Source organism: Pinus tabuliformis, chromosome X (assembly GCF_031772625.1).
Source record: "Pinus tabuliformis cultivar Carrire ecotype Pingquan chromosome X, CPIR1, whole genome shotgun sequence".
Taxonomy (NCBI): Eukaryota; Viridiplantae; Streptophyta; class Pinopsida; order Pinales; family Pinaceae; genus Pinus; species Pinus tabuliformis.
This window is the reverse complement of record NC_142308.1, coordinates 1,043,324,230-1,043,340,740: the sequence shown is the minus strand read 5'-3', so window position 1 is coordinate 1,043,340,740 and position 16,511 is coordinate 1,043,324,230. Positions and strand designations below refer to the sequence as shown.

At 38.3% G+C, this 16,511-nt stretch overlaps 1 pseudogene; it reads left to right on the top strand.

Annotated features, from left to right (window-relative positions):
- Nucleotides 1-14,332: 14,332 nt before the first annotated feature.
- Nucleotides 14,333-15,807, top strand: LOC149143358 (uncharacterized; annotated as a pseudogene).
- Nucleotides 15,808-16,511: the final 704 nt, after the last annotated feature.

Genomic DNA, 16,511 nt, shown 5'->3' with positions numbered 1-16,511 from the left:
AAGAGCTTCTCAGGTCTTCTTAAAAAGGCATCAGTTAAATAAGATCTTCAATATATGCTCCAAAAACTCTCTCAAAATAAGCTTTCCAAGATCACACTTAGACTTCAAAAGTATCTTCAAGCTTCACTAAATACATTGTTAGTATATTTAAGGTTTTTTTCCCAAATTAAGACCATATCTACTCCTAGTTATAGGTAAATAGCATGTTTAGTACATGCCACAACCCTGAATTTCCACTGGTATGAATCTTCTCCATAGGAACAGAGTCTGTTCCTTGATAGGGTCAAAGTCTGGTTTCTTCATAGGCCAAAATTTCCCCAAAAAAAGGGTTGAAATCAATCTTATAGTGTAGAAATTCTTTATAGATTCAAACGGCTAATGTTATTTACTAAAAAAATAGACTTGAATCTACTCTACTCATCAATGAAAAAGAAAACAATGATTGAGAAGCAATATTAAAATCATGTGACATGAATTAATTAACACACATAACACGAGGAAATATCTAGGGGGAAACCCACTTATCAAAACCCCTTCCTATATGTATTGTATTAATCAGAATGGTAGAGAAGAAATACAGTGCTTGTTCAAGCCTGAAAAATCTCCGCACAAGTATAATTTGTCTCACTGCTTCATAAGCCTGCTCTTGTCAATACTTAACCAATTTCCTACCCGGCCAAGCTCCTATTTCCTTGTGTCGTTTCCTTGGGAATTAGCCCCTATTATTTAGGGAAATTCCTCATCCAAAACTGCACAATCCCTATAAGCCCTTCTCTGACTTCATGCACCACATGTACAACTCAGATAATTATACAACTAATAATACACTGCCCTTGAACTCCAATTTCAACTGGGAAACTTGTTGATCACACATGCATGACTTAATTATGGTTGAATTTATCAGTTAACTGCTTGATCAAAAAGTAAACACCCCACTACTAGATCTCCTACTAGTTCCTTCAACAGTTGGAACTAGTTTAACTGATTTTAACTCAGTGTAACTAAACTAAATTTTACAACTCAAATTAAACTTAACCTATGATCCTAAAATTTAAGAACCACTCTACACGACTCAAGTTAGGTCCTCAACTCGAATTAAATGAGCCAAGTAAGTCTTTCTAACTTATTTAACACAATCTTGTTGTCTTATGATGTGAACTTACAATTTTCTCCTAATTTAATTCACAGGAAAAATTAAATTAGGAATTTATTGTTGCTCTTTTAAACACTCCCTCTCAACAAGAAATGGATTATCAATGGGGAAAATTTCAGGGGTTAATATTCATAGGTGGGCTAATGTTCCATTATTTTTCCAAAAAAGTATTTTCCAATTTCCATTTTTCTAAAACTGAATTTTCCCAAATTTTATAGTATAAAATTATTTTACCTTAAAAATTATCCGATATTATATATTGCATAATATAAAATAATTAAAAATATAAACATTTTTACAAAATTATCATCAAACATTTTAATATTTGGATATTAGGGACTAGAAAGGTTTGCTAAGGTTGCTAAAATTTAAGATAAACTTCCATCCTTAAAATTTTCCCTAATTATTATATACCCCAATCTTGTCTCTGTGGAACTCGAATTTTCCTCTTGACAAAGCCTTCGTCAAAATATCTGCATCTTGTTCCTCTGTAGGAATGTACTCCAACAACATAATTTGCCTTTACACACAATCTCGTAGATGGTGATACTAGATGTCGATATGCTTGAACTAATCATGAAAAAATGGATTTTCAGATATTTTTATACAACTATGATTGTCATAGTAAATCACAGTAGGCTCCATGATGTGATCAAATAACCCAACAAGAATCTTCCTAATCCAGATAGCTTCACAAGATTCTTGACTAGAAACATGTACTCCACTTCCCCTGAACTGAGTGTAAATGATCTCTGCTTCCTGTTGTACCAAGAAACTGCTACTGACCCAAAACTGAAGACTCCCCTTGAAGTGCTCTTCTGATTAGATGGACTACCCACTCAATCTGCATCTGTGAAGCCTTGAATCTTCACTCCCTATGTCCATCTGTACCAAATACCATACTAAGTAGTGCCTCTGAGGTATCTCGACACATGTTTGGATGCCTTCCAATACTGTTTGGTTGGATTAACCATTTCTTAACTAAGCTAGTTAACTGCATAACACATGTCCGATCGTGTGTACACCAAATACATGAGTGAACCCACAAGCTTCCTATAAATAATGGCCTCCACCTCCTCACCTGAAGTGGCATCCTCTTTCCTCCAACTTCCTGTTAGAGGAGTGTCCATGGGTTTGCTACTCTCCATGCAAAACTTCTTCTGTATCTCGTTGGCATTCTTTCCATGAGAGACAAACAATTCCCCATCTCTCTGCCATACTTCCAAACCGAGGAAATAATGCATGAGTCCCATGTCCTTCATCTCGAACTCTCTTGCAAGATGTTGGGTTTGGAGCTTGATTATCTTCTGTATTCAAAGGTTTTTATCCGGATGTATACCCTAGGAAGACTGTACACCCCTCCACGCATGGGGGGGCTAATCCCCCCGTGGCTGGGGGTTAAGGGGCCAGTGGCCAGTTTGGCGGCAACGTCCCTGAAGCTAAAAATAGATGTAAAATTGCCTTGTAAAAGTCTAGTAATTTCTAGTCAATCTGGGTCGTTCATTAGGCGGATGATCTGACGGTAGAAGTTATGTTTAATTTAGGGTTTTCTACCCTAGAAGGCAACCCCTCACTATATATGAGGGAATTGTATTGCGTCTATGTACATCTATATTATGAGTGAGGAAGAGAGAGGAGATTGAGAGTGAAGAGGGTGTTACAGTGGATCTGCTGTAGGTTGTATCTCTTCAGTTTGCTGGATAATATAATAAAATAAGGATTGGCTGTTTCTCCGTGGATGTAGCCCAAACTGGGTGAACCATGTATATCAGTGTCTCTCTTGTTTTATGCATTTTCTGTGTTTATATTTCTGCAATATTTTGTGTTCCATTGCTCCGTAATATATAATTTTCTAACAACTTGTATCAGAGCCAAACGTCTATTTAGCTGATAAACTCGCAGGAGAGAAGGGTTCCTGATTCGAGTGGGAGCAATGGTGGAAGATGGTAGGATTAGGGTCGAAAAATTCAACGGCCAAAACTACTAGCCGTGGAAGATGCAGATGGAAGATTATCTATATAAGAGAGATCTATACCTACCATTGAGCAGAAAGACAAAGAAGCTGACGAGTATGACAGACATAGAATGGGATATTCTCGACAGAAAGGCTCTTGGAACAATACGGTTGTGCCTAGCGGCGTCGGTAGCGTTTAATATTTCAAAGGAAACGACAACAGAGAGTTTAATGTCAGCATTGGCCAAACTATATGAAAAACCCTTGGCCTCAAATAAGGTATTTCTTATGAAGAATTTATTTAATATGAAGATGTCAAAAGGTGGATCTCGTGCAGACCATTTAAATGATTTTAATACAGTTACAAGTCAGTTAAGTTATGTCGGGGTAAATTTTGATGATGAAGTTAGGGCTTTGTTATTTCTGTGCTCATTTCCAGAAAGTTGGAATGGTTTAGTTATGGCCATTAGTAACTCTGTCTCTGGATCTAGTACTTTAAAGTTTGATGATGTTGTCGGTGCAATCCTTAGCGAGGAAATGCGATGGAAAAGCTCCGGTGAGACATCAGGTAATGCTTTGACTGCAGAGACTAGGGGAAGAAAAATGGAAAGAGGAAAGAACTCTGGATATCGTAGTAAGTCAAGGAAAGGAAGATCTAAGTCCAGATTGGGGATAATGTGCTAGAAATGCGGGAAGAAAGGACACTTGAAGAAAACACTACAAGTCTCAGAAGGGAAAAGAAGGAGACGTGCAACAAGAAAACAATCATGAACTCCCTATGTCCATCTGTACCAAATACCATACTAAGTAGTGCCTCTGAGGTATCTCGACACATGTTTGGATGCCTTCCAATACTGTTTGGTTGGATTAACCATTTCTTAACTAAGCTAGTTAACTGCATAACACATGTCCGATCGTGTGTACACCAAATACATGAGTGAACCCACAAGCTTCCTATAAATAATGGCCTCCACCTCCTCACCTGAAGTGGCATCCTCTTTCCTCCAACTTCCTGTTAGAGGAGTGTCCATGGGTTTGCTACTCTCCATGCAAAACTTCTTCTGTATCTCGTTGGCATTCTTTCCATGAGAGACAAACAATTCCCCATCTCTCTGCCATACTTCCAAACCGAGGAAATAATGCATGAGTCCCATGTCCTTCATCTCGAACTCTCTTGCAAGATGTTGGGTTTGGAGCTTGATTATCTTCTGTATTCAAAGGTTTTTATCCGGATGTATACCCTAGGAAGACTGTACACCCCTCCACGCATGGGGGGGCTAATCCCCCCGTGGCTGGGGGTTAAGGGGCCAGTGGCCAGTTTGGCGGCAACGTCCCTGAAGCTAAAAATAGATGTAAAATTGCCTTGTAAAAGTCTAGTAATTTCTAGTCAATCTGGGTCGTTCATTAGGCGGATGATCTGACGGTAGAAGTTATGTTTAATTTAGGGTTTTCTACCCTAGAAGGCAACCCCTCACTATATATGAGGGAATTGTATTGCGTCTATGTACATCTATATTATGAGTGAGGAAGAGAGAGGAGATTGAGAGTGAAGAGGGTGTTACAGTGGATCTGCTGTAGGTTGTATCTCTTCAGTTTGCTGGATAATATAATAAAATAAGGATTGGCTGTTTCTCCGTGGATGTAGCCCAAACTGGGTGAACCATGTATATCAGTGTCTCTCTTGTTTTATGCATTTTCTGTGTTTATATTTCTGCAATATTTTGTGTTCCATTGCTCCGTAATATATAATTTTCTAACAACTTGTATCAGAGCCAAACGTCTATTTAGCTGATAAACTCGCAGGAGAGAAGGGTTCCTGATTCGAGTGGGAGCAATGGTGGAAGATGGTAGGATTAGGGTCGAAAAATTCAACGGCCAAAACTACTAGCCGTGGAAGATGCAGATGGAAGATTATCTATATAAGAGAGATCTATACCTACCATTGAGCAGAAAGACAAAGAAGCTGACGAGTATGACAGACATAGAATGGGATATTCTCGACAGAAAGGCTCTTGGAACAATACGGTTGTGCCTAGCGGCGTCGGTAGCGTTTAATATTTCAAAGGAAACGACAACAGAGAGTTTAATGTCAGCATTGGCCAAACTATATGAAAAACCCTTGGCCTCAAATAAGGTATTTCTTATGAAGAATTTATTTAATATGAAGATGTCAAAAGGTGGATCTCGTGCAGACCATTTAAATGATTTTAATACAGTTACAAGTCAGTTAAGTTATGTCGGGGTAAATTTTGATGATGAAGTTAGGGCTTTGTTATTTCTGTGCTCATTTCCAGAAAGTTGGAATGGTTTAGTTATGGCCATTAGTAACTCTGTCTCTGGATCTAGTACTTTAAAGTTTGATGATGTTGTCGGTGCAATCCTTAGCGAGGAAATGCGATGGAAAAGCTCCGGTGAGACATCAGGTAATGCTTTGACTGCAGAGACTAGGGGAAGAAAAATGGAAAGAGGAAAGAACTCTGGATATCGTAGTGCCGTGCATGTCCTAACAAAGATCCAAGTCATTCGAGAATGGCCAACCCCGACCACTTTAACAGAGCTTCGTGTTGGGATTCTCCCATATCACTTTTCCTTTGAGTTAGATTACTAAGGGTGGAGCGAAATCAAAGTTTTCCTGGTCTGAGTCCTAATAGAATGCGTTCGTTGAGTTGAGGCATTGCCTCTGTTTTGCACCAGTACTCACACTGCCATACTTGCAACAACCATTTGAAATCGAGACAGTCGCCTTAGACTATGCTATTGGTGCATTCCTCACCCAACAAAGACATCTAGTGGCCTATCATAGTGAAACACTTTCTGATACAATTCTTAAGTATGCCACCTATGATAAAGAGATGTATTCCATCGTGAAATCTTTCCGACAATGGAAGCACTACATTTTGGGGAAGGAGACGGTCATCCACACTGATCACTGACCTCTTCAATTTATACAGACATAATGGAAGTTGCAGAACAATCGCCATCAGAAGTGGTCTACATATCTACAACAATTCCACTTGAACATTAAATATAAAAAGGGCAGCAACAATCATGTTGCAGACTGCCTCAACCAACCCCCAGTTGTAGCACTGACTACTGTGTAGAAAAGCTTGTAGATGCACAAGCTAATGCAATTTGCTAAAGAAAGAGATAAGAATATACTTCTACTCTTTACAGGGGAAGCCCATAAACATCGAGAAAACAATAATCGATAGAGGAAGAGAATCAAAGGCACATAACACAATAAATATTTGGGGAAAGGCACAACTCAAAACCCCACTATTTGTTTTGTATTAATCTAGAAAATCAAGATGAAATTACAATGCTTGTTCTCTCTATAACAATGCCAACACTCAGCAAATTCAAACTCCAACTCATAAGCAAGCTCAAGGCCAAAGCTTAGCCTCTTCACAAGCTCTCCAAGTCTCTATTCCAATGTGCAATTCCTATGAAGAATGGCTTGTATTTAAAGGAAAATAAAGCCTCTAAAAATATCACAATCCCTCAAGGATCAATTCTTGAATGCATACATTGTCAATGCAACTTAGAAAAATCTAAAACAATTAGTACACTGTCCCTGCACTCTAGTCTCAACTAGGTCTTTCTCAGAATCAACATGCATGAGTTTTTGATGGTGGAATCTTCAATTAAATAGAGTAGCACTAATTAGGTCACTATTGTCCCAACTGACTGCTTACTCACTATTAGTTCCTAAAACTGATTGGAACTAATTTAACTGGAATTAACTCAATAAACTGAGTTAACTAATTACAAATCATTCATAACTCATCCTTAACTCCTATAAGGTAGGGAGAACATATACATGTATCCTAAAAGACTTCGAATTCGAATTTCCTAAATTAATTATTTTCAAATTTCTATGAGAAAAGAATTCTATTTTAATTCACAGTTTAATTAAAGGACAAATTAAACTGGAATTTCTTGTTGCCATTTCTCAACACTCCCTCTCGACAAGAAAGGGATTATCCACTACCCTGATCCTGTTTCTGTGAAACTCAAATTTACGTCTTGGCAATGCCTTTGTCAAGATGTTAGCATCTTGCTCCTCATGGGAATGTAATCTAACAAAATGATCCACCTCAATACACAATCCCTGAGAGGATGATACCATATATCTATATGCTTGGACCGATCATGAAAAACTAGATTTTCAGAGAGTCTGATACAAATCTGATTATCACAATAAATCATTGTTGGATCCATCTACTGACCAAACAAACCAATTAGGATCTTCCTCATCCAGATAGCCTTACATGTTGTCTAACTTGCAGCCATGTAATTTGCCTCTATCGAACTGAGTGCAACCGATCTCTATTTCCTGTGGTACCAAGAAATTGCAGCTAACCCAATACTAAAGATCCCTCCTGATGTGGTCTTCCTGTCAGATGGAATCCCTGCCCAATTTTCAGCGATGAAGCCTTGAAGCTTCACTCTCTCTATCCGTCTGTACCACAACCCAAACTAAGTAGTGCCTCTGAGGTATCTGAATACATGCTTTTCCACCTTCCAATATAGCTTGGTAGGCTTAACCATCACTTGACTAAGCTGGTTAACTGCATAACACATATCTGGTCATGTGTTCACCAAATACATGAGTGAACCCACAAGTTGCCTGTAAACAATAGCTTCCACTACTTCCCTTGAAGTAGCATCCTCCTTCCTCTAGTTACCAACTAGAGGAGTCTCCATGTGTAAACTGCTTTCCATGCGGAATCTCTTGAGTATCTCATTGGCATACTTGCCTTGAGAAACAAACAAATCCCCATCTCCTTGCCATACCTCCATGCTAAGAAAGTAATGCATGAGCCCCATGTCCTTCATCTCAAACTCTCTTGCAAGGTCCTCCTTGCAATATTTGATGAGCTTCTCATCACCTGTCAGTATGAGATCATCTACATAAAGTACAATGATCAAAATCTTACCTTCCACCACTATGTGATACAGGTTCGCATCTACTTCACTCTTCGTGAAGCCCAACCCAGTGAAGTAGCTATCTATCCTGGTGTACCAAGCACGGGGTGCTTGCTTCAGCCCATACAACACTCTCTTGATTCAGCACACATGCGACTCATGATCCAAGGTTTCAAAACCTTTAGGCTGCTCTATGTACACCTCTTCCTCAATCATGCCATTGAGGAAGGCAATCTTCACATCCATCTGTGCAGATAGTGCCAAAATAGATCTGATAGATGAGTACCTTGCAACAGGAGCAAAGGTCTCATCATAGTCAATCCCCTCTACCTGTGAAAAGCCACGGGCCACAAATCTGGCCTTATGCTTCTCAACATTACCATCTATAGCTTTCTTTACCTTGTAAAGCCAACAAGAGCTCACAACTAATTTGTCCTCCAGTCTCGGGAACACATCCCAAACACTGTTTTGAACTATGGAGTCATACTCCTCCACCATTGCATCAACCCAAATAGGCTTTTGCACTGCTTCCTGAAAGGAAGATGACTCTGTCACAACACATGCACCCATAAGTTCCATGTATCCAGTGTACCTCTTTGGTGACCTCCTATGTCTTCACTAAGAAGAGGGTGCTCCCACATTCTCCCATGCATCACCTAATAATTTGTCAGCCTCTCTAGTGTGCTTTCTTCCCTCTCTGGAAGACTCTGCCTGAGTGGATGTCTCCACTCTGCATGTGGCTTCTCCACATCAATCTTAGGATCCTCAACCTTAGGAACTAAGAGTTCCTCCTCTGCATGTAGCTGAAGCTCCCTCTCAAGGGATACTCGCATGGCCTTCTCCTCATCACACTTGACATCCCTATGAACCACTATCATCCGAATGGTTTACATGTACACCCGATAGTTGTGGGGAGTATCAGTGTACCACACAAATATCCCCAACTCTGCTATTGTCTCAAGATTCTTCTGTACATCTTTGGTCACATGGCAATAAATCGATGACCTAAAAATCCTAAAGTGACCAACGTCTGGCCTCTTACCGGAATAAGATTCCTTTGGTGTTTCACTCTCAAATATCCAATGTGGGCTATAGTTTTGAACATAAACTGTTGTGTTGCATGCCTCAGGCCACAAGTGTAGTGGTAGGCCCTTATCATGTAACATCTCCCTTGCTGCTCCTACTATGCTCCTATTCTTCCTCTCAGATACCCCATTCTGTTGAGGGTTATGAGGTTCCGTCAACTCTTGTTTAATCCCTTCCACTGCATAGAAGTTCTTAAACTCATTGGAGACATATTCTCCACCATTATCACTCTGTAAAGCTTCAACCTTCTTTCCTGACTCTTTCTCGACCAATTTTTTGAATTCACAAAACTTTGTGAATGTCTGATCCTTTCTCTGCATGAAAAAATCTAGCATTTACGAGAATAGTCATATACAAATATAACATAATACCAGTGTTTGGCGGTGGACACTGTCGAGAATGGTCCACACACATCTGAATGGACTCTCTCTAGAATAGGCTCTACTTGACTGTCTCTATCTCCAAAGGAAGACTTGGTGTATTTTCCCAAAGTACAACCCTTGCATGTATCAACTTGCTCAAGCATACCTTTGGGAAGACCGGTAGAGATTTGCTGCAATATCTTCAAAGCCCCATGATGCAAGTGGCCCAATTGCCTATGCCACAACTCACCGATGTCTCGGATCAACATCTTTTCCACTTTTTAACTCAAAGAAGCACAGTCCTCTACCTCTATCTTATAAAGATTCTGAACTTGAATCCCTATCTTCTTTACTTGACCCATGGCTATGTGTCAAAGGAACACCTTTCCTTTCGAAAAAATCACATCATAGCCTTTATCCTGAACCATGGCAATGGATACCAAGTTTTTCGTCAGTCTAGGTACATGCATAACATTCTTCAAGGTGAGTGGAGCTACATGCTCCCTTTGAAAAATAATAGTGCCCACACCAATAACACTATACTTACCATCATAACCCATCTCGATATGCATCTTGAGATCTTTCTCCTCTAGTTCATTGAATAACTCTTTGTCGCCAGTCATGTGGAAAGAAGCCCCACTGTCTAAGTACCAGAAACTTCCCATCATTGAAGAAACCATGCATGTAATGAGGGAAAGGTCCAATTTGAATTGGGAGGCCAAAGCATCACGTGCTACTCCTCCCGAGGACTTCTCCTTGGAATTATTCTCGCCTTTCTCCATCTTGATTTTATGAAGTTTATCCTTCAATGCTAACTTCTTTTGATCACTTTTATTCTGATACAAGTTCGTCAATGTTTTCCACATAGCATGCGGAGTTTCCTTGCCATGGAGACTCGAGACAATGTGGTCTTGAACTCCCTCAAGGATTATCCACCTTGCATTTGCCACACACTTCTTCCATTCGGCCAAGTTCTGTGCATATATAGCTGCTAGTTTGGTGACTTCTTGATCAATGAATTCCTTCAAGCCATTATCTTCTAGCACAACCTCCATCACGTCCCTCTAGGCTATAAAATTCAAGATTCCTTCCAAGGCATACTCAAGCCTCAACCCATGGAACTCCATCTGCCGATCCTGAAGTATGTATGCAAATTCGACTTTCACCTGTAACCCAGAAACTCAAAACTTCGAAATCTCCTCTAGAGAACTGATTTTAAATCAACGATATCTCCCTCATTCGAACTCCAATTCAGCCGATTTCTTTTTTGAATTTGGGTATATTTTCCAAAGGAATCAAAATCTGCAATTTGTTTATGAAAATTTTGCAAAAAAATTCTCAGAACTTCTTTGCAAACTCTCGACCCAAAAAACAATCTTGCTCCGATACCATGTAGAAAATCCTGTAGATTCACAAGCTAATGTAATTTGCTAAAGCAAAAGACAAGATCTACTTCTACTCTTTACAGAGGAAGCCCATAAAAATCAAGCAAAAAAAATCGATAGAGGAAGATAATCAAAGGCACAAAACACAATAAATATCTGGGGAAATCCACATCTCAAAAACCCATTATTTGTTTTATATTAATCCGGAAAATCAAGATGAAATTACAATGCTTTTTCTCTCTAGAACAATCCCAACACTCAACAAATTCAATCTCAAACTCATAAGCAAGGTCAAGGCCAAAGCTTAGCCTCTTCACAAGCTCTCCAAGTCTCTATTCCAATGTGTAATTCCTATGAAGAATAGCTTGTATTTAAAGGAAAATAAAGCCTCTAAAAATAGTGCAATCCCTCAAGGACCAGTTCTTGAATGCATTCACTATCAGTGCAACTCAGAAAAATATAAAACAATTAGTACACTGCCCCTGCACTCTAGTCTCAACTGGGTCTTTCTTAGAATCAACATGCATGAGTTTCTGATGGTGGAATCTTCAGTTAACTAGAGTAGCACTAATTAGGTCATTAGTGTCCCAACTAACTATTTACTCACTATTAATTCTTGAAACTGATTGTAACTAATTTAACTGGAATTAACTCAATAAAATGAGTTAAATAATTACAACTCATTCATCACTCATCCTTAACTCCTATAAGTTAGGGAAAACATATACATGTCTTCCAAAATACTTCGAATTCGAATTTCCTAAATTAATTATTTTCAAATTGCTATGAGAAAAGAATTCTATTTTAATTCACAGTTTAATTCAAGGAAAAATTAAACTGGAATTTCTTGTTGCCATTTCTCAACATATTGTTCTCAACTCTTGTGGTCACGAGACCTCTAGATGGTCATAACTATACAAAAATGATCCAGAGTTCATCTCGACTTACCAGATGCTAGTAGCTGGCAAGCAAGTTCCTCATTCCACCTCTAGGACACATTATTATGCTACCCGAGCCACCTTTGTGTTCCTTCAAGCGAGTGTGCCAAGATTATTTGGGAGGCGCACTATAGTCAGGTCACATGACATTTTGGTGTAGAGAAGATTGTGGATGTACTACAAAAGTACTTCTGTTGACCCAAATTCTGACTGGATGTTGGGAAATATATCAGATCTCGCAATTCTTAAGCCAATGCCAAGCCAACCATCAAGAAGAAAGGCTTGCACACTCCTCTACCTACTCCTAGCCAGCTGTGGGAATCCATCTCCATGGAATATATGTCTAACCTCCCTTCTACCAAGCATGGTAATGACTGTGTATTTGTGGTCGTCGACATATTTTCTAAGATGGCTATATTGGCAGCCTGTAAGAAGAGTATCACAGCAGAGGACACTGCTAAGCTGGTCTTATTTCCATTTTGTTTGTAAGCATATTTCAATATTTGAAATTAATGAAATGAAGTGTTATTTATTCTGCATCTTTGTATTTATGGTCATATATGTCATTTGTTGCATTCCTATTTAAATTCAGATCATTTGACCCCTCACGACAAAATCACTGTAAAATGACAGGGACTTCTACCTTGGAATTTTCAATAAGTCTCCTCATTATTCAATATCAAACCCCACCTTTTGTTTGTGCTATATGAAGCCATTCACCTATCAAGTTTGTGTGCCTTGATTTCTCTAATTAGGCCACCCTTCTATATTCACTCTGCAACTCTAATCCTAATTATACTTGCAAAGATTTGACCTTGAGTTTTCCCTTGTCTCTAGTCCTCCTAATACACCTACCAATCTTGAACTTATGACCTGCAACAATATTAGAAGGTTTGGTTCTCAACCTCCCATTGGAATGAATGAAATAACGTAGAAGGGCTGAATGCAATGGTAGTTAGGCTAACATAGAGATAATCGCCCCTTTAGATAAGGCATCATCACACGTTCAGACAAAGAAATTAAACACAAGGAATAACTAGACAAAAATTTAGATTAATTCATAAAGATGTATTTACAAAGGACTTACATGACTATTCTACAGCCGAATCTTATATCTGCTTTCTCAGGCTGGCTCTCTCTGTCTTTGAGCTCCTTGAGCTCTACTCATTAACTATTATTTCTCTAATCCCTCCCTCTCTCTCTCTCTAAGCTCCTTGAGCTCTACTAATTAACTGTTATTTATCTAATTCCCTCGAAGCCTCTTGAGCTCTAATTGTAGATATGTGTAGCTTCCTACTGGTTGGAAATATCCTAACATAACAAAGGTTATTCTGATTTTTGTCCCAATTCCTAGAAACTACCTAACACTTCAGCTTGACATTTGTTAGTTTTACAAAGGTCTGCTTGGCCGTACTACCATCTCACCAAAACAAATTAAAAACCTAACAACTCAAATTATTTCTATAACCAGGGCACATAATTACATCAAAACCCACCATTTTCTAATTTATACAAATTACATTTGAGGGAAATTTCTTTCCCTTCGGAAATTTCATGACCTCCTTTGGGTTTGGGAAAAATTGGATCAATTAGGGGTTGATGCTCATGCATCAGATTCCCAAAGTTGAAAATTTTCATGACCTATTGGTCATGTGTTGTTGATTGCACAATCCTCCAAGGTCCCAAACTTTATGATGTTGATATTTATTCGGTTGCTTGCTTGGTCGTCCTGCTATTTCTCAACTCTCTAAACTTTGTTTTGCAACTATCCATTTGTCCATTGATGATGTTGTTGAAACTTCGTAAGACCCACTGACATATTTAAAATTTTTACATTTAATATAGAATATATCATAACAAATTCTATATTAAATGTGATCACTATTGAAACTATGATATCTGTGGGTCCCTTCTCACATGAAACATTTAGAATATAAAATTAGTGTATCTCCTTCTTTCTCCCATAAAATAATTTTGGAATAATCTTGTACAAGAACCGAAGTGTTTAGGAACGGTGGCTCCAGAAAATATATGAATGTGTTTCCCTATTTCAAGCATCATTCAAGTACTTGTATCCACTCTGTTGGAGTTTATAGGCACATTACTATGAAATTAAGGGTGCAGGTGGAGGTTCTGTTTGGAAAAAGGGAAAACAATGGAAGTGGGTCCGAGGTTTCGATTAGAATGAATTATGCTGATAGATAGGGGCACTTTTAAGTTCAGACCAATGGGATAGAAACAAGGTCTGCTAAAGTTAGTAGTAATGACCATATTCAGGTTTCGTCTGTTGGTTTTGAGTCGGCGCAAATTGCAGGAGATGTTGATATAGTTGCCGATGGCATAGGATTGTTAGCTATGATGACCCTAATGACAATAATGAGATAATCAAAAGATAAAGAGCAAAGAGATATCATTTTCCAATGTCTCTTATTTTACAGAGAGTACGACTTGAGATTGTGACACTTAAGGAGTAAGTTTACCAAATAAACCTCCAAACTAAGGGGGAACTTGAGAGCCTTATCTACATGGATGATAAAGGTAGATTGGAAATATGACATTGAGATACTCTTGAGTAATTTTTAAAGGACCATTAAAGATTGAAAATTTTGTCTGTACTCGTAGACTATGTCACACGATTCGGGTTCGAATTCGAGTCCAATAACAATTAAGTTCAATTCGAATTCGAATATTTCGATGAGGTTCATATGAGGTTTGACATTAAGTTCGACTATACATATTTTTCAATATATGTATATATATGTGTGTGTGTATATATATATGTGTGTGTGTGTGTATATATATATATATATATATATATATATGTATATATATGACATAAAATAATAAAAAATAAAAATCAATCAATAAATCTATATGAGTAGTAGTGAGCACCCACGGGCCACAAATCACAACCAATATTCACTTCACGCTCTAGGTAGCAGGGACAAGCAGCATTTAGAATTGAATTTAGGAAATTGTAGAGAAAACAACACACAACAACAACACTGAACACAATAGAGCGAGTACACTCAAACTGAAGTTTGCTTGTGAAAATCTATCAACAACCATGGTAAATAAAGGCAAACTAGTGGCCACCACGGGAAACTAACTGGAGGGAAGTGAAACAAGAGAAAACCATGTGTTGCCGATGGGTTTTGTCATAAACCTAAAAACAACTGACAAAAGACGTCCAAACTCTAACCTCAAACCCCAATTTTAATTTTTTTTTTTATAAAATTTGGCTTCGGGTTCGTCTTTAGGTTCGAATTTGTTGAGGTTCGAATTTGAGGTTCAACTATCATGATCGATGAACTTGAATGAATTTGATTTTTTTTTTTTGGTTTCGCTGAATTTCAAACCTCAAGGTTCAAATTCGGATAACCCTGTCACATAGCTTGCAGAGTGTGATGCATCAATCCTCAAAAGGGAGAAAGCTGCATTTTTTGAAAGGAAACTGCTATCTTTCAAAGGGATGAGGCTTATGCAGACCAAAACATTGCAATTTTGATGCATGATGCAATAGTAATTGCTCTCAACTAATATTGGGATTGTGGTTGGAATGGCCAGAGAAGCTCTCCGTGTGGAACTCTATTCAATGCAAATATTTTACAAGTGCTATAGCATAAAATCCCACATTTATGTAGGAGAATAGAAAGCTATGCAACCTGAGAATGTAGCTTTTATGGCTCTTGTGTTATATACTCCACCATTTGAAGAAACTTAGAAAATGGCTAAGCGTACATCAAAGAAGAAATATGGTGAAAAATGAAGTGCTCCCAAGAGCAAACCTAATGGTTCTGAAACTATAAATTTGAGGTGAAAAGGAAAAATAGAAAAATAGAAAAAAAGAAAAAAAGAATAAAGACAGAGAGGAAATCCAGTGTCACAACCGAGGAAGTCTTAAATGGGAAAATCATTGTTGTCAAGAAACAACAAAAAACTTGATGTTGTGATGAATGGAATTGCTTTTGATATTTTGATTATGCATATTCCAGTTTGAAACTTACTTGGTTTTGGATTACACACTTTCAGATGGATAGTACCTAGGCACTCAAATTCCAACAAGAATGGGAGCTCCACAAATGACCCCCATGATCCCTGTCACAGAAATCGTAGAATAACGCAAAAAGAGATTTTAAGTGGAAACGAAGTTACGTGGCATGCCTAGGTTCAAGGTTCAATGTGTGAACATGGTTATGATGCCTAGGTGCAGTGTGCCTCAGTGTAGCACCATAATTGAGATTTATTTATTTATTTATTTGTTTTTTTCACAGGGTGGGAAAACCTATCATAACTTAGTTGTCAAATCAATAGCGAGGACAACCATCTCTGGCTGCTATCCCCAAATGCAAGTTGATTCATCACCGTTATTCAAGGAAAACCACACCACCTGGAATAACCACTGGTGGTGCGTAAAGGGGCAGACTTTCACTCTTGGAAAATGTCTCAGGGTCTTGGGCCGTTACCCTGTTTCCTTACGTCCGAGGAAGACAAGCTCTTAGCCAAGCATGTGCAATTTTAGGGCATACTCCAAGCCCATAATTGGGATATATATGTATGGTACAAGTATTTGACATATAATTAAAAAAATAAAATATGCCAATTTCAATCCTTTTCAATCTATCCATTTATATGTATGAATCATTCTTACCATTGTTAGTAATGGATACATCAATACTAAATGAATTAACACCAATACATGTT